General features: G+C 42.5%; 1 long non-coding RNA gene across 1 annotated transcript; it reads right to left on the bottom strand.

Moving 5' to 3' along the window:
- Window positions 1-424: 424 nt before the first annotated feature.
- LOC138158152 (uncharacterized) lies at window positions 425-9,250 on the bottom strand. Its single transcript, XR_011167569.1, has 3 exons — window positions 8,378-9,250; window positions 4,775-6,780; window positions 425-3,300 (listed from the first exon to the last, which is right to left on the bottom strand). It is a non-coding gene; the product is annotated as an uncharacterized lncRNA (long non-coding RNA).
- Window positions 9,251-14,598: the final 5,348 nt, after the last annotated feature.

Below are 14,598 nucleotides of genomic sequence, written 5' to 3'. Positions count from 1 at the left end.
GTGAGGAAACTGAGGTGTAGGGACTTCCTCAGGACCCCACAGCCAGTCAATGTCTAAGGCAGGATTTGAATTCTGGTCTTCGTGATTTTAAGTTCAGTGCACTATCCATGCTGGCTTTAAAGCTGCTGGCTTCACCAGTGTTCTATAGATCTCTGTCCTCTGGGATATGGATGTTCCCATCCTATGATGCCAATCCCAACCCAGTCATGCCTGCTTATCCTGTGCAACTATGCTTCTCATACTCTACTCAAGACCATAGAATATCAACTTGTGAATCAAGTCCTTTTATGTTTCTTAAGACGGTGGTGGAGGCCTTAGGACATGGTCTTCTGCCCCATAAAGATACAGAGGCATCCACATTCCATTAACAGAATGAAAGTCCTCAATCCATTGTTAAATTGCTTTGGCTTCTCTCAATATCTGTGCCAAATGTAGCAGCTGAAAAATGGAATCCCAAATCGTATGTATCAAATCTATGATTTTTTGCAGCCAAAAAAGTTCTCATGGACAAGTCATCCCATCCACAGCTGCCAATTACAGGGAAGCAATTAGCCATTTGCATCTGCACTCAATTTTGTCATTCCTTTTCTTTTTAATAACAAAAACAATAATAATGTAATATTTATCTCAGTCTTTAATGTTTATGAAAGAATTGACAAATAACATTTTATTTTATTTTTACCACAACCCTGTGAGGTGGGTGCTATTTTATCCCATTTTACAGATGAGGAAACAGAGGCCAAAATCAGTTAAAAGACTTAACATAGTTGGTAAATGCCTGAATCAAGATTTTAACTCAAGTCTTTTTGGTTCTGGGCCCACAATTCTCAATGTACCTTTTGCATGTAGACTATTTTGACAGCCTTCTAATTTCCTCCCCATTTCAGTCCATCCTCCACTCAGCTGCCAAGGTTTTTCTTAAGTGTAGGTCTGATCATATTACCTCTGTAATTCAATTCCAGTGGTGACTTCCTGATATACCTCATGGATCAGACATAAAATGCTATATTTGGTATTTGAAGCCCTTCACAATCTGGCTCCTTCTTACCTTTCTTACACTTTCCTTGTACAGACTCCTTGCAGTCTATAGTCTGGCCATACTAACCTGCTTATACCACAAGAATCTGTTTCTTCACTCCAAGTATTTGCCTGGCTATCCCTCATGCCTAGAATGTTCTTTCTCCTCAGCTCTGCCTTCTGGCTTCCCTGGTTACCTTTAAGGCTCGCTTCGGCTCTCATCTTCTGCAGGACATCTTTGTGCCATCCCTCCCCTGCCCCCACTGCTAGTGTCTTCCCCATGAAATAATCTACATTACTGGTTTATATCTTGTATGTGAATAGTTATTTGTATGTTGTCTTCCCCATTAGAATGTAAGCTCACTGAAGGCAGGAACGGGGCTCTTGTCTTTGGTTGTATCTGCAGTGCTGACCTACTGATTTTATCTACTGCAACACTGTAAGTAAGGTGAATTTCAGTGCAAGTAAGGCGAATTTCAGTGTAGGTAAGATGGGTTTTAGTTTTTGTAAAGTGAATTTTTGTTATTATTTCCTAGAGCTCAGTTTCCCAGGATCCATAGTCCTAACAACCTCTTGTTCCCAGGTAATAGATAGCAGTTGCCACAGTTATGGTTCAAAACATCTCCACCATGCTTGTGCAGCATTATGTAATGATAAACAATATAAACATCCACCGTGACTGCACAGTGAGATACAGGGATGGGGTGATGTAAACTTGGGAGGTATTGCTGGCAATATGCCTTCTTTGTCTGTTGCCCCCATAAAGCAGGTGGTCAGTGGTCAGAGAATGGGGAAACTTAGGGTCACCGTGGGGTTGGGTGCACAGATGCTGTGCATGTCTTGATCGGCCCCCATCAAGGCTGGGGGGAGGAATCTGTGTTTGCCTCAACTGGCCCCCACTGAGGCTTGAGGGGATGTAGGGGATGCACAAGTTGTGCTGATTTTCCCCATCGAGTAGTAGGAGTAGTTGCCCTCCCCCCCCCTTCTCACTGGCCCCTACAAGAAAGGTGATCAGGGAATGCTGCAGGAGTCTGTGCCCCCATCATCAGCAATCCTCTTCTGAGAAAACTAGACTAGAATGAAATAAGTTTGTTATCCCCTTCTTAGCGTCTTTCCTGCCTGACCTGATCAAGAGTGAGCCTGTGTTAGCAGCCCTCCTGTGTGCTGTGTTTATTTGTCTTACTAACACATAGCCTGGTCTTTTATTTATCCACATCCCAAAATCTTAGTGCAGTTCTCAATATTACTTACCATTGACCTAGAAGCCTCCCCTGGAATAAAGAATTATGGTTAAGTAAGAGAAATTGTCTCATTAGCCACAGCTGACCACATGACAACATTTGTTTCATTCTGCACCTGTAGTCCCCCACCTTTCCCCCAGAAGAGTCTTGGTTCAGTAAATCCTTTGACGTTATCACTGGTCACTGCATTAAGCAGAGTTTGGGAGTCTTTCTTCCATGTCCCTGATTTGCCTGGATGTAACTTCAGGTAGAAAGATCTCTTGCATCCCCAAGTGAAGGCTGGTGATGATGGCTCCTTTAAATCAGCAGGCCCTGTTCAAGTAGAACTTGCTGGCTGTCCTAGAAAGGCCATGCAGTCCTCTTTAGTAACCCAGGGAAGTTTTTACAAGAGTGAGTCACCATTACCTGCAAAGCCAGACATGTCTTTTTGCTTCTTGTGCCAAAACGGCAAGGTCCCAGTTGGCGAAAACAAGAGTTAGAGGGGTTAAAAAAAGTCTGATTTACAGATCTAATTAAACATGAAAGCTTTCAAGAAGGAAAGTGCCCTTCTTTTAACAGCCCCAACTGATGGCTGATCCACATATATCAGGGAGCTCACTTGTAACGATTTATACAAAGCACCAATTTGTCCCAGATTGGAAAAGAGGCCTGAGGAAGACTGGCCTCAGTGCTGCCCCTTTGGCGTGGGTGGGCAGACCAGAGGACTTGGGGAAGATGATTGAAATACCTGGATTCTTCTGGGCTCACTGGTTCATGCCTCTGTGTGATGCAGTGGAAACACCAGCTCATCTCCAGCCTTCCTGAGATGATAATGATCCAAACAGCACATTCTGCTTCCAGCCGGGGGTTACATCTTAAGACAATCCCTCCACCATCCCACCCTCTCCCTCCACCCCCAAATGGTCCAAGCCAAGAAACCTGATTCTTATTTTCATAATGCTGCAGGCATGCATAGCTAATAGAAGCTCCTCTTCAGCTTGGCCAAGAGTCCACCATTTTAACTGCAAAAGCTTAGTGTTGCCCCAGTTCCTTCTCGGTGAACCTGTTTCCCCAAAAGACCAAAATAAATACATTTAAAACATAGGAATGAATGAATGAATGTATGGAGGGGAAAGTAGCATTAATCATTTTAATATCTAAAAGAACTTTCCATCTGCATAATGATAATAATAATAATAAAGGACACCATTTCTATGGTGTTTTAAAGTTTGCAAAGCACTGTTTGATTCTCAGACTAAGCCTCTATAAGGAAGGCACTACAGCTGGGACCATCACTATCTTATGGGGAACTGAGGCTCCCAGTAGTAGGGGGGACTGTTCTCTGGGTCACATAGCTACTAAATGTCAGATTTAGGATTTGAACCCAGGTTTCTGATAGAATGTAAACTCCTTGAGGGGAAGGACAATTTTATTTTGCGTCCCCCCCCCCAAAAAAAAGACAAGCAAATAAACCTTGACTCTATTTTGAATTATACTATGCATGTGTTCTGTATTCTTCTTCTCTCTCCTCAAGAACATAAGCTCCATGAGGGCAGGAAGTGTTCAGCTTTTGTCTTTATAGCTTTAATGCCTATCTCAGTTCTTGGTGAATGAATGAATGAATGGACAAATGAAAAAGCATTTACTTGCCAAATACTGTAGATGCAATTACAAAAGCAAAGACACTCCCTTTCCTCAGAGAGTTTCCATTCTAACAGAGGTAAATGTAGTCAGAGAGGGATATTTTAGTTTGACAAATTACAGGGATAGTGATTGGAGCCTTAGGGGAGTAGGTGGACACACTCTTTGAGGAGCAAAGACAGAGTGGATCTGATCATAGTTCTTTCTAAAAGGGGCTTAATAAATGTTCGTTCATTCATAGGCTCTTAATAAATGCTTAGTGATTGATTGATTCTTGACTCCAAATCACTCTCTTCACCAAACATCCATTTTGTTCCTGAGGTTGAGGTGGATTGACTTATGAATCATAGCAGTGTCTCTCCAGTACTTACACTTTCAGGCATAATTATGTTTCAAGACCAATTTTCTCGATTTTAATGGCATATAATGCAGTGTGACTCTCTTGACAAAAATGATACAAGGAGAATGTCCCTGCATTCTGGAGAGGGGGGGGGGAGAGGGAGACAATAAAAGTAATGGCTTTACAGTAACAGTGAAAAAAGGTTGAGCTCAACTAAGTGAACAAATCTCCCCAATTAACACCTGTGAAATATTCCCCTGGATCAGAGGAAAAAGAAGACATTTTGGCTCGAGGTGAGGAAGACGTCATTTTCTGAAATGGTGTTTTTCAGTTTTATAGAGGACTTTTCTTAGATTAAGTTGCTGTCCATTGGAGCAGAACTGCTTTTAAATTGGTGTTCTGCACTGTTAGTACTTAATAAATGAATAATATCATCCCAATAATGATAAGGAGTGGACCCCATTCATTGGGCCAGTGTCTTTGCATTCCAGTGCCTCTATCTCAAGCAAAGATATTTGTAATGAACAAAGGAAGGAACTCTTAAAGTGACACTTACCGTTGAGTCCTCTTATGGACCTCTTATTCTGGGCAGGAAGGAACTGCACATTCCATTCTTGCTCTGCTGTTGAATTTTTCGAATATTATAGTGCTTCAGTCCTGGCTGCTTGCCTCTCCAGCAGAGGTGTATTTCCTTTTGCCTAAGGAGCTAAAGAGTGTGTGTCTGAGGAGGGGGCATGAATGGCTTCACACAGTGGAGGAGGGTGTTTGGGGCCTGACTTCTTTAGGAAGGATTGCTTGGTTGCTGTTCTTTGTTCTCGAAGGGGACCACAATGGCATGTTAGAGTCAAGTTCCAGTGTGTCCAGCTGTGGCTGATCAGACTAACATGAGCTGAGAAGGCTCTAGCAACAGCTTGGGTGCAAACAGTCCATGTCAACATTCGGGGTGGATTCTCTAAATTTGAGTGTCCCATGTTTCTTTTGAGCTACTTCAATTGTGCTTTGCTCATAGAGCACAGCACCTTCTCTGATGAGGGCATGTTATTCTGTGCCATGTCTCCTATGTCACATAATCAAGTCCAAAGTTCTTGAGAGAGAGCTTGAGAGTGTATTTTAGGAAGGGAATTTTCATCGGATGTGCGAGCTGTTACCTGAGGCATGGGATACCTCGTACAGTTTTCTATGCATGGTAAGCACCAAATTCACAGAAAATGAACCGCCTCTTCTCTTTGTTGTCTGAACATGAACAATGCTCCTTCTTTGACCCTTCTCTTTTCACACAATATGACTTTTGATAAGTCATGTTTTCCTTGTCTCTACCTTTATTCTAGAACCTTGGGGCATTCTGAACTTCATGATGCCATTTTGGAAGTTCCCCCGAGCCTTCCTTAGTATTTGCCTCTCCACCATGCCCTCCGGATCCTTTGGCATTACCGTTAGCCCTTCTTATCCTAAGGTTTTCAAGTTCTTGCCATCTGCATTGCATCTGAAACCTGCCTTTATAGGATGTCTCCTCCTGTTAGAGTGTGGGCTCTTTGACATTAAATGACTATCTTGCTTTAATTTTTTTTTTATATTGTATCTTCTGTACTTTGTATAGTGTTTGGCACAAAGTAAATATTTTTTCATTCATTCTCTATTGCTCGTCCCAGATTTCTCCATCTCCTGTCTATGTCTTTGAACACTTTTAACTTAGGAATTTCCTATGCATCCATACCCATCTCTTTAGAGAACTCCTCCTTCTCCTCCTCACAATTGTTTCTTTTTTTACCTTCAGGATTCCATTGCAGTAGAGCTCATCGCACTTCCTAGGCTGGTTTCCCCTATAGAATTTGAGTACATAATAACCTACCTATCCTTTCTCTGAACCCTTTGAAATCTGCTCTCCATAAATCTCAAAGACATGGCAGATTATGCTTGGCTTTCCTCTCTTGTTCTATCACAGACTCAAAGATGGAGAGCTCATTTTTCTAGGCTATTTTTTTATCCTTTCTTCACTTCCTCCTCATATTTCATATACTAGCAAGACTCATAGAATCATGGGATATTCAAGCTGGGAAGGTCCTCAGAGATCATTTCATCCAAACTCTTCATTTGTAAATAAGGAAATTGAGAAGTGAAATGTCTTGCCCCTGGTAGCATACAGCTAGGAAATGGTACATCTGGAACTTCAACCAAATTTTCCTACTTCTAAGTTCAATAATCTTTCCATTTCATTACACCTCTTTTTAATTTTGTTTCTCGATTTGTTTAACAAAAGAGATTTCTGAGGCAGGAAGAGGGAATATTAAATTGGCTCATTTCATAGTGACTGGTGCCAGGGATTTCTTCAGATAATGCCATCCTGGGCATTTGATTCCAGGTAATCATTTTTCCAATACATGGGGATTGATTTCCATCTGTCCCTCAATCTTCATCATGCAGTGCCAAGGCTAAGTGTCTCAGGATGAAAAGTCATGTAAGAAATGTAGCCTGAGGCCCCCAGGTTAGTAGAAAGGCATGTTCAGTTCATATGAGTTGTTATTAAATGTCTTGGAGTGAAATTGTGCCTCCTTAGTCATTAATCTGGAAAGACAAGGGCAAGAGAGAATATGATTGAATATCATTAATAGTCCACATTTCCATAATGCTTTCCAGTTCTGAAACACTTCCATATATGCAATCTTCTTTGATGTTCACAATGCTTTTTGTGTAGGAAGGAAAACTGCGATTTGCTCCATTTTATAGTTGAGGAAACAAAGACTCAAGAGGATAGGCAATTTTCCTAGGATAACTGCATTAGTAAACAGTGCACAGTGTTTGAAACCCAGGTCTTCTAATTCTTTCCAGGGCTTCTTGACCTTTGTATGTCTGTGTGTGTGTGTATGTGTCTGTGCGTGTCTATGTGTGTGTGTGTGTGTGTGTGTGTGTGTGTGTGTGTGTGTTGTGGACCCCTTTGTCAGTCTGGTGATATCTGTGGACCCCTTCTTGGAATGATGTTTTTTAAATGCACAAAATACATAGGATTGCAAAAGAAACTAATTATGTTGAAATATAGTTATCAAAATCAGAATTTAAAAAGTCTATGAGGGGCGGCTAGTTGGTGCAGTGAATAGAGCAATGGCCCTGGAGTCAGGAGGACCTGAGGTCAAATCCAGCCTCAGACATTTAACACAAAGACTAGCCGTGTGACCTTGGGCAAGTCACTTAACCCCAATTGCCCTTCCCAAAAAAAAGTCTACGATCCCACCTTAGGGGGATCTCTCTATAACAAACCAACCTACCTACTGAAGTCTTCTAAAGTCATGGGAGTTGGAGGTGGGAGTTTAACTAGTAGGAACTTGAACCAGGCCTCTCAGGAAACCCTTGAATTTTGAAAGAGGTAATTTGAATACTGATAAAATTACTTTGTTGCATGGTGTCATAAATTAGTCCTGAGAGAAACAAGTCTGGTGCTTTAGGTGCAAATTCAAATTAAATGAGATACTCAGACCATTTAATAGTTAATAAAAGGAAGCCATTGCAGAGAGAGGATATTCAGCAAGAATATAGCATTGATTAACTTGGTTATAACTTCCCTGCCTGTGTGTGGGCCATGTTGGTCTATCGGTCAGAAACCTGAGAGGAGACCAACTCCTTACTCCTGGTCTGGATAAGCCATCAGGAAGTAAAAACAAATGCCCAAGCCTAGTCCTCTGAGCCAATTAAGTCTTGAGGATGGTTTCAGTCTTTTAAGGAAAAATTAGCCTAGCCTATGTGGTAGGCTAGTTTGTATAGTGTTTGGCACAGAGTAAATATTTTTTTCATTCATTCTCTATTGCTTGCCCCAGATTTCTCCATCTCTTGTCTGTCTTTGAACATTTTTAACTTAGGAATTTCTACATGGTAGATATTGTTCCTACCATCCTTGGAATTGAGTTAGAGCTGTCCAAAAAGAGGCTGGGGTAAGTTCTCTGTGGCTGGAAATGATCAAGAAGAGGCTGGATGATCATCTGTCAGTGATACCACAGAGAATATTGCTGCACTGGGTAGGAAACTCAGCTCATGACTACCTATCTGCTCTCAGACCCTCAGCTCTCTCATCTCTTTTGTAGCAAACACAGCGACCAACTTCTGGAATTGCAGAGAGGTGTCAGTAGGGGTAGGGGAAATCAGAGAGAGGGCAGACAGACAGAAGACTTACCTTTGGACACTAGCCTCTTTCCTGCTCCAGCCAGGGAGGTTTGTAGTATAAGCTTTTGATTTGGTCATGGTGCTAGTGCCACAAGGACTATTTTTAATCTGGTAGTAACTTCTGGGTTTTTTCTCCCTAAAATCACATATCTCTTTTGCAATAATGGAGCTTTGACCCAGATCTTGCCTGCAGCCCCAGCCGTCAGTGAAATGCTTGCCCCAGCTGTTTGCTTCTCTGAGTATTTTTTGGGCAGCCTATGTATCTGTTCCATCCCTGGAGGGAGCCATAAATAGAATAGAGTCAGATCTGGGTACAGGAGGTGTGTGTGTGTGGGGGGGACAGGGTTGGGGTGTGGCAGGCCTGCAGAGCAAAGGGAAATGCACAAAGGTGATCTCAGTCAACCATGGCTGGCATAGCCGAATACAGGTGCCACCAGGGAGCTCCGCCCAGTCTTCTCCACCAAGCTGGCAGAAGAGCCTGGGCTGCATGAGTGGAGGATTTTGGCATCGTGTTGAACTTGTGTGGTCCTGCAGAGACACACTTTCAGGGCGGTGCCCATCCTCCTGCAGCTGCTGCCAAGCACCATCTCTGTCCATGCTCCCTGCCTTGTTGTTGCCTTTGACTAGTTTAACTTTGAAAGCAAATTCCCTCCATGGGCTGTTTTTGACATGTCTCGGGTGACTGTGCCAGCAGCTCCTGAAGAGCTTGGAGTTTTCCTGCGGGCACAAAAGAAAGAAGTTGGTGAAGCTAGCTGTTTGTGCATCGAAAGACTAAGGTGCAGATGTGAACTTGGGCAGCAGTGGAGGAGGAAATGAAAGCATAATGAATTCACAGACCTAGTGCTGGAAGGGACCTCAGCAGTCATCTAGGTCAACTTCCTCATTTTACAGATCAGGAAACTGAGGCCCAGAGAGGGGCAGTGAGTGCCCTAAGGGCCCATAGGTGTTGAGGAGGAAAGCTGAGAAGCAAATTCAGGTCCTTAGAGCCCAAATCTAGTGTTATTTCCACTGACCCATGTTATTTCACACTGCTTTCCTTCTCCACGGAATTACTGCTATAACCACCTCCCTGGTGTGGAAATAAAATTGAATTTTAAGGCTATATCCACCTGATGTTGTTATTCAATTATTTTCAGTTGTGTCTGATTCTTCATGCCCCCATTTGGAGTTTTCTTGGCAAAGATACTGTGGTGGTTTACCATTACCTTCTCCAGCTCATTTTATAGATGAGGAAACTAAGGTAAACAGGGTTATGTGACTTGACCAGGGTCACATGGCTAGCAAGTTTCTGAGGCCAGATTTGAACTTAGGAAGATGTCTCTTCTTGACTCTAGGTCTGGTATTTTGTCTACTGTGCCTTGTAGCTACCCTGTATCTGCCTCTGACAAGTCCAAATCAAGCTTTGAGTATTGTCCTAGTGACAGAGTATCTTCCTTCTCAAGGCCAAGCTAACCCACCTTGGAGTGACTCATTGCCACTAGATAATGATTTTCTTTTTGGAGGGAGGGGGGCTCCAAACAATGTCTCTCTCCAAGGTGGTTTATCACTTCTTGAATCCTACCTATCAAAGATTAGAAGGGTTGTTATCTCTCAGCAGTATGGAGATGGAAGGAGGTCCTATAGTTTGGATTGAAGAAGGGAAGGTGAAGAGGCAAAACTCAGACCACTAAGTGTTCTCCTTATGAAGGACAGTTAACCAACTGTTCTCCATTTCCTCCTGGGATTAATTAAGAGTTAATCAGTTTCAGTTGCACTAGGAATGATTTATGATGAGCATTGCCTTGATAGACAAGGTCGCTAAACAACCAAGGGGGATCATGGAAACCCATTTCCTGGAGAGCTTTAAGAGTGAAATTGACAGCCATCTGTTTGTAGACCCAGCTGGAGAGAGGAGGGTGGAGAAGGCTGATTGAGCATCTCTGATTCTCCCATTCTGGGAAGAAAGGTCAGCCACCATAAGGTTAGTCAGCCACAGCCTCTTCTCAGGCTTAAAACTAACATCAGTGAACTCACCTTTGGGCATTCTCAATGGTCCCAATGTCCGTATCCACAGGGGTGACCAGAAGGATGGGGATGAGGAATGTGCTGTTGAGTTTGGGCAATAAGAAGATCCTTGATGATCTTTGGTTTTGAGCAATAATCACCATAGCTAACATTTACATAGCATTTCGAGGTTTGCAAGGCACTTTACTGGATTATTCCATTTGATCCTCACAACCACTTTGTGAGGTGAGGTAGGTGCTGTATTTATCGGCATTTTAAAGATAATGAAACTGATGCCAAGAGAAGTTAAATGACTTTCCTATGGCTACGCAGCCATTCAATGTCTGAGGTAGGATTTGAACTCAGCTCTTCCTGACTCCCAAGTCCAGTGCTCTATCCACTATGCCACCTAGTTACCTTTAGTGACCAGGTGGCTGGGGCTAATGAAGGAAGTGCAGGTGGAGAAGCCAAGGCAACTAGAAGAGATCAGAGGATTTCAGACTTGGAAACAATCTCAGAGGCCATCCAGCTCAATACTTACCAGAAAAGGGATCCCCTCTACAGCTTGGGGAAGGGAATAACCATTTACATAGCATCTGCTGTGTGCCAGGCACCATGTTAAGCAACTTCACACATATCTCATGTCAGTCCTCACAGTGGAGTGAGTGAGGCAGGTGCTGTTATTATCCCCATTTTTACAATTAAGGAAACTGAGGTTAAGTGACTTGCCCAAGGTTACACAGCTAGTGTTGAGATTACATTTCAACATGGGTCTTTCTGACTCCAGACCCACTGTGGCACTAGCTACCTTCACCTTGCATGCCCAGCCTCTGCTTGAATACCTCCAGTAAGGGAGAACCCAACATCTTCTAAGACAAGTCTCCTCCCAATTTTTGGAATAGCTCAAATTCATGGGCTCATAGATCTAAAACTGAAAGGGACCTTTGAAGTCATCTTTATTTCTCTTTATTTCACAGTAGAGGAAACTGAGACCCTGAGAGGCTAAGGGAACTGTTGAAGGTCACATAAGTAGTATCAGAGGCAAGATTAGTTTACAAGTATTCAGACTATATCAAGCCTAAATTTGCCTCTTCACAGCTTTCTGCCAATACTCCTAATTCTGCCCCTTTGGGGTGGAGATCCAGCTTCTCTTCTAGGAAACAGCCCTTATCAAAATCAGAAGCTAGCTCTCAGCTTCCTTCCTTCTTTCCCTAAATCTGTGTTCCCTTTGTCTTCTCCATTTAGTTCCCCTCTCATTCCTTCTTCCTCTCATCAGGGCTCAAAGGGACCTTCTTAGTCTAATCTTGCATTTTTATGGATGAAGGAACTGAGGCCTAGAGAGGTAAAGTCACTTGTCTAAGGTCACACCAGTGCCTAAGCCAAAATTTGAACCCAGGTCCTCTAATTCTAGATCTACTTATTCTACTGCAATATATTGTCTGATTGATCCAAATCAATTTAAACTCTAATTATTTTATTTTTGTAAGTAGGAAGCATGCACTTATCTCAATACCACAGTTGCTTTTCCTTTGCCCTCCCCAGCCTCTAATAGATTTTATGTTCCTTCAGAGTAGGATTTTTGCTCCATTTCTGTACCTTTATCATTGGGAATGCCTCGCATATAGTAGGTGCTTAATAAATGTGTTCCCCCCCCCCGCCCCAGAGTTGTAGTTGGCCATTTCATTGCTCTGAGGTCTTAAAACTTTCAAAGTTGTTTTTCCTTATTACAGTTGTACTCTATGTCAAGTGTTCTCCTGGTTCTGCTCACTTCACTCTGTATCCGTTCATATAAGTCCTCACAGGTTTCTCTGAATCCATCCTTTTAATCATTTCTTATAGTGAAGTAGTATTCCATTGCATTCACAGACCATAGATTGTTCAGCAATTCACCAAGTCAAAAAGCATCGATTAAGCACTAATTAGATGCCAGGTTCTGTGTTAAGGGCTGGAAATACTGGGAATACAAAGCAAGGCAAAAACAGTCCCTCCTCTCAAGCAAGTCACATCCAAATGGGGGAGACAGCACATAATTAGCTAGGATGTATCCATGGCAAATGGAGGTTAATCTGAAAGGGAAAGAATTAATGGTTGAGACCAGGAAAGGCTCTTGCAGAAGGTAGCATTTGAGCTCAGACTCGAAGGAAGCTAGGGAGTCTAGCATAAAGGGGCAGAGTATTCTAGCAATGAGGGACTAGCTCAAAGGCATGTGTGAGCCAGGAGAGCTGGATTGTTGCATGTATAGAGGGGGAGTAGGGTACGAGAAGATGGCCAAGTTCACAGGAAGGACCAGGTCAGAGGGAGTGTTCAATGTCAATGAGAGTGTTTCATATTTGATCACAAAAGTAGGAAGAAATTTTTCCCAGGGCTCTGTGCATCCCAGGCTCAGGCATCCTATTGCCACAGTGAGGATAAAGCATAGACACATAGACAAATAACTCTTACTAAAAAATCCTCAGGGAACAGCTGAGAAGAATGCCTGAAGAACCCAAGGAATGATGCTCATCAGGATCACTTATGTGGGCCTGGGCTGTTTCTCTTGGGAATATAGCAAGTTCCTGGGACTCACGGAGTATGCAGCTGGGCTTCTCAACATCACTGCCATGAAGATGGTAAGGAAGACATCCAGCACCTCAGTAGGAGATCATCTAATCCAGCCTGAAGGCAGGACTGCTCTCAAAAAAGTTCTGGAAAGGTAGCCACCTTCTGAAGAAGTTCAAAGAAGGAACTGGCACATTGCACTGGGCAGCAAGAACAGGCTGGAGAATTTCAGGGTGACTATTTAACTTGTTTGTAATGGCCTGGCATTTAACTGCTTGTCATCTTCAGTTTGGTTCAATGCAATTTATTTAATTTAAATTCAAAGGACAGAGCTAGAAACTGGAGGAAGACCCAAATACAATTCATTTCCATTCAACAAGCATTTATTGGGTGCCTGCTATGCTGAGCACTGTCCTAAATCCTGGGAATACAATGACAAAAGTAAAATGAGCTGAGCCCACAAAAAGTTTCCGTTCTCAGTTTGAATGGGATGTACAATGTTTACCCTCAAGGAACTAGTTGATGCTATTCCTATAAGCATAAATATAGATAGGTACAAAACACAATTTTACATAGTAAGTGCTTTAGGTGTGAAATAAGGGCTATCTGAGGTCTTAGGCAAAGACCATTTGGGAGAAGAGAGAAGGGAGGGAGCAGGGAAGTCTTAATGAAGATGGCACAGTTATCTGATGCACATTGTGACTTGCCCCATTGTGCTTTTGATATATTGTGGATGGCATAAGAAATTATATGGGAAGTTTGGCAGAAGCCACAGATGACATGTAAAGGTCAGCAGATGACACAAGAAAAGTTTAGAAATTCAGAAATGCATAAAATATGAGCATAGTATTATATAATAGCCACATATTTTATCTTTCAATGCCATAATAATTTTGAGTTCTTCTATAGCACAAGGGGGGACCAACATTTTTATGTGAATTTTCCAGATCACAGGGGGTGCCAAGCCTATAACCCCTACAGTACAGAAGGGATAAATGTATTTAACTTGTGTTTTTATAATGGGGAGGAATTCAATAACCAGAATTTGGAGAGAAAGCATTTCAAGAATAGGGAGCAGCATGAGCAAAGGCATGGCAGAAAGAAAGCACATTTGATGTTTCATAGAATCAGATTAATAATGGCATAGGACCTTAGAAGTCATTTGGTCCAACTCTCTCACTTTACATCGGAGGAAACTAAGACCCAGGAAGACAGCAGAATGCTAAGAGCTCTGAGGTCAGAGAACATGAGTACAAATCCTGTCTCCAGTGCTTACCACATCTGTGACCTTGGGTAAGTCACTTCTTCACTTGTAAAATAAGGATGTTGCAGTGGATGGTCTTTGTGAAACTCTTCAACTGTAGGTCTATGATCCTAAGATACCATTAACCCTCTCTCACTCCCCTTCACCATCAGGGCCTCAGTCTCATCATCTCTACAACAAAGGGATTGGAATAGGTGGCCACTAAGGTCCCTTCTAGATATGAGGTTAAGTGACTTACCCAAAGTCACAGATGCAAATTACAGAAACAGGATTCAAAAACCCAAGTCCTTTGATTCCAAATCCAGCACTCTTTTTACTTCATTCATTCTTCTGTCTTTATGGGACAGAGACTTTTTTAGGTTTTCTGGAGAGTAGAACAAGGATACATATGAGAGAAGAAGAGAGAGACAGAGAGAGAGGGGGAGAGAGAGAGAGAGACAGACAGA

This window comes from Petaurus breviceps, unplaced genomic scaffold (genome assembly GCF_028583685.1).
Source record: "Petaurus breviceps papuanus isolate PSGF00001 unplaced genomic scaffold, PetGlider_PUasm1.0 174, whole genome shotgun sequence".
Lineage (NCBI taxonomy): Eukaryota > Metazoa > Chordata > Mammalia > Diprotodontia > Petauridae > Petaurus > Petaurus breviceps.
The sequence above is the reverse complement of the archived record's forward strand: the minus strand, read 5'-3'. Positions and strand labels throughout refer to the sequence as shown.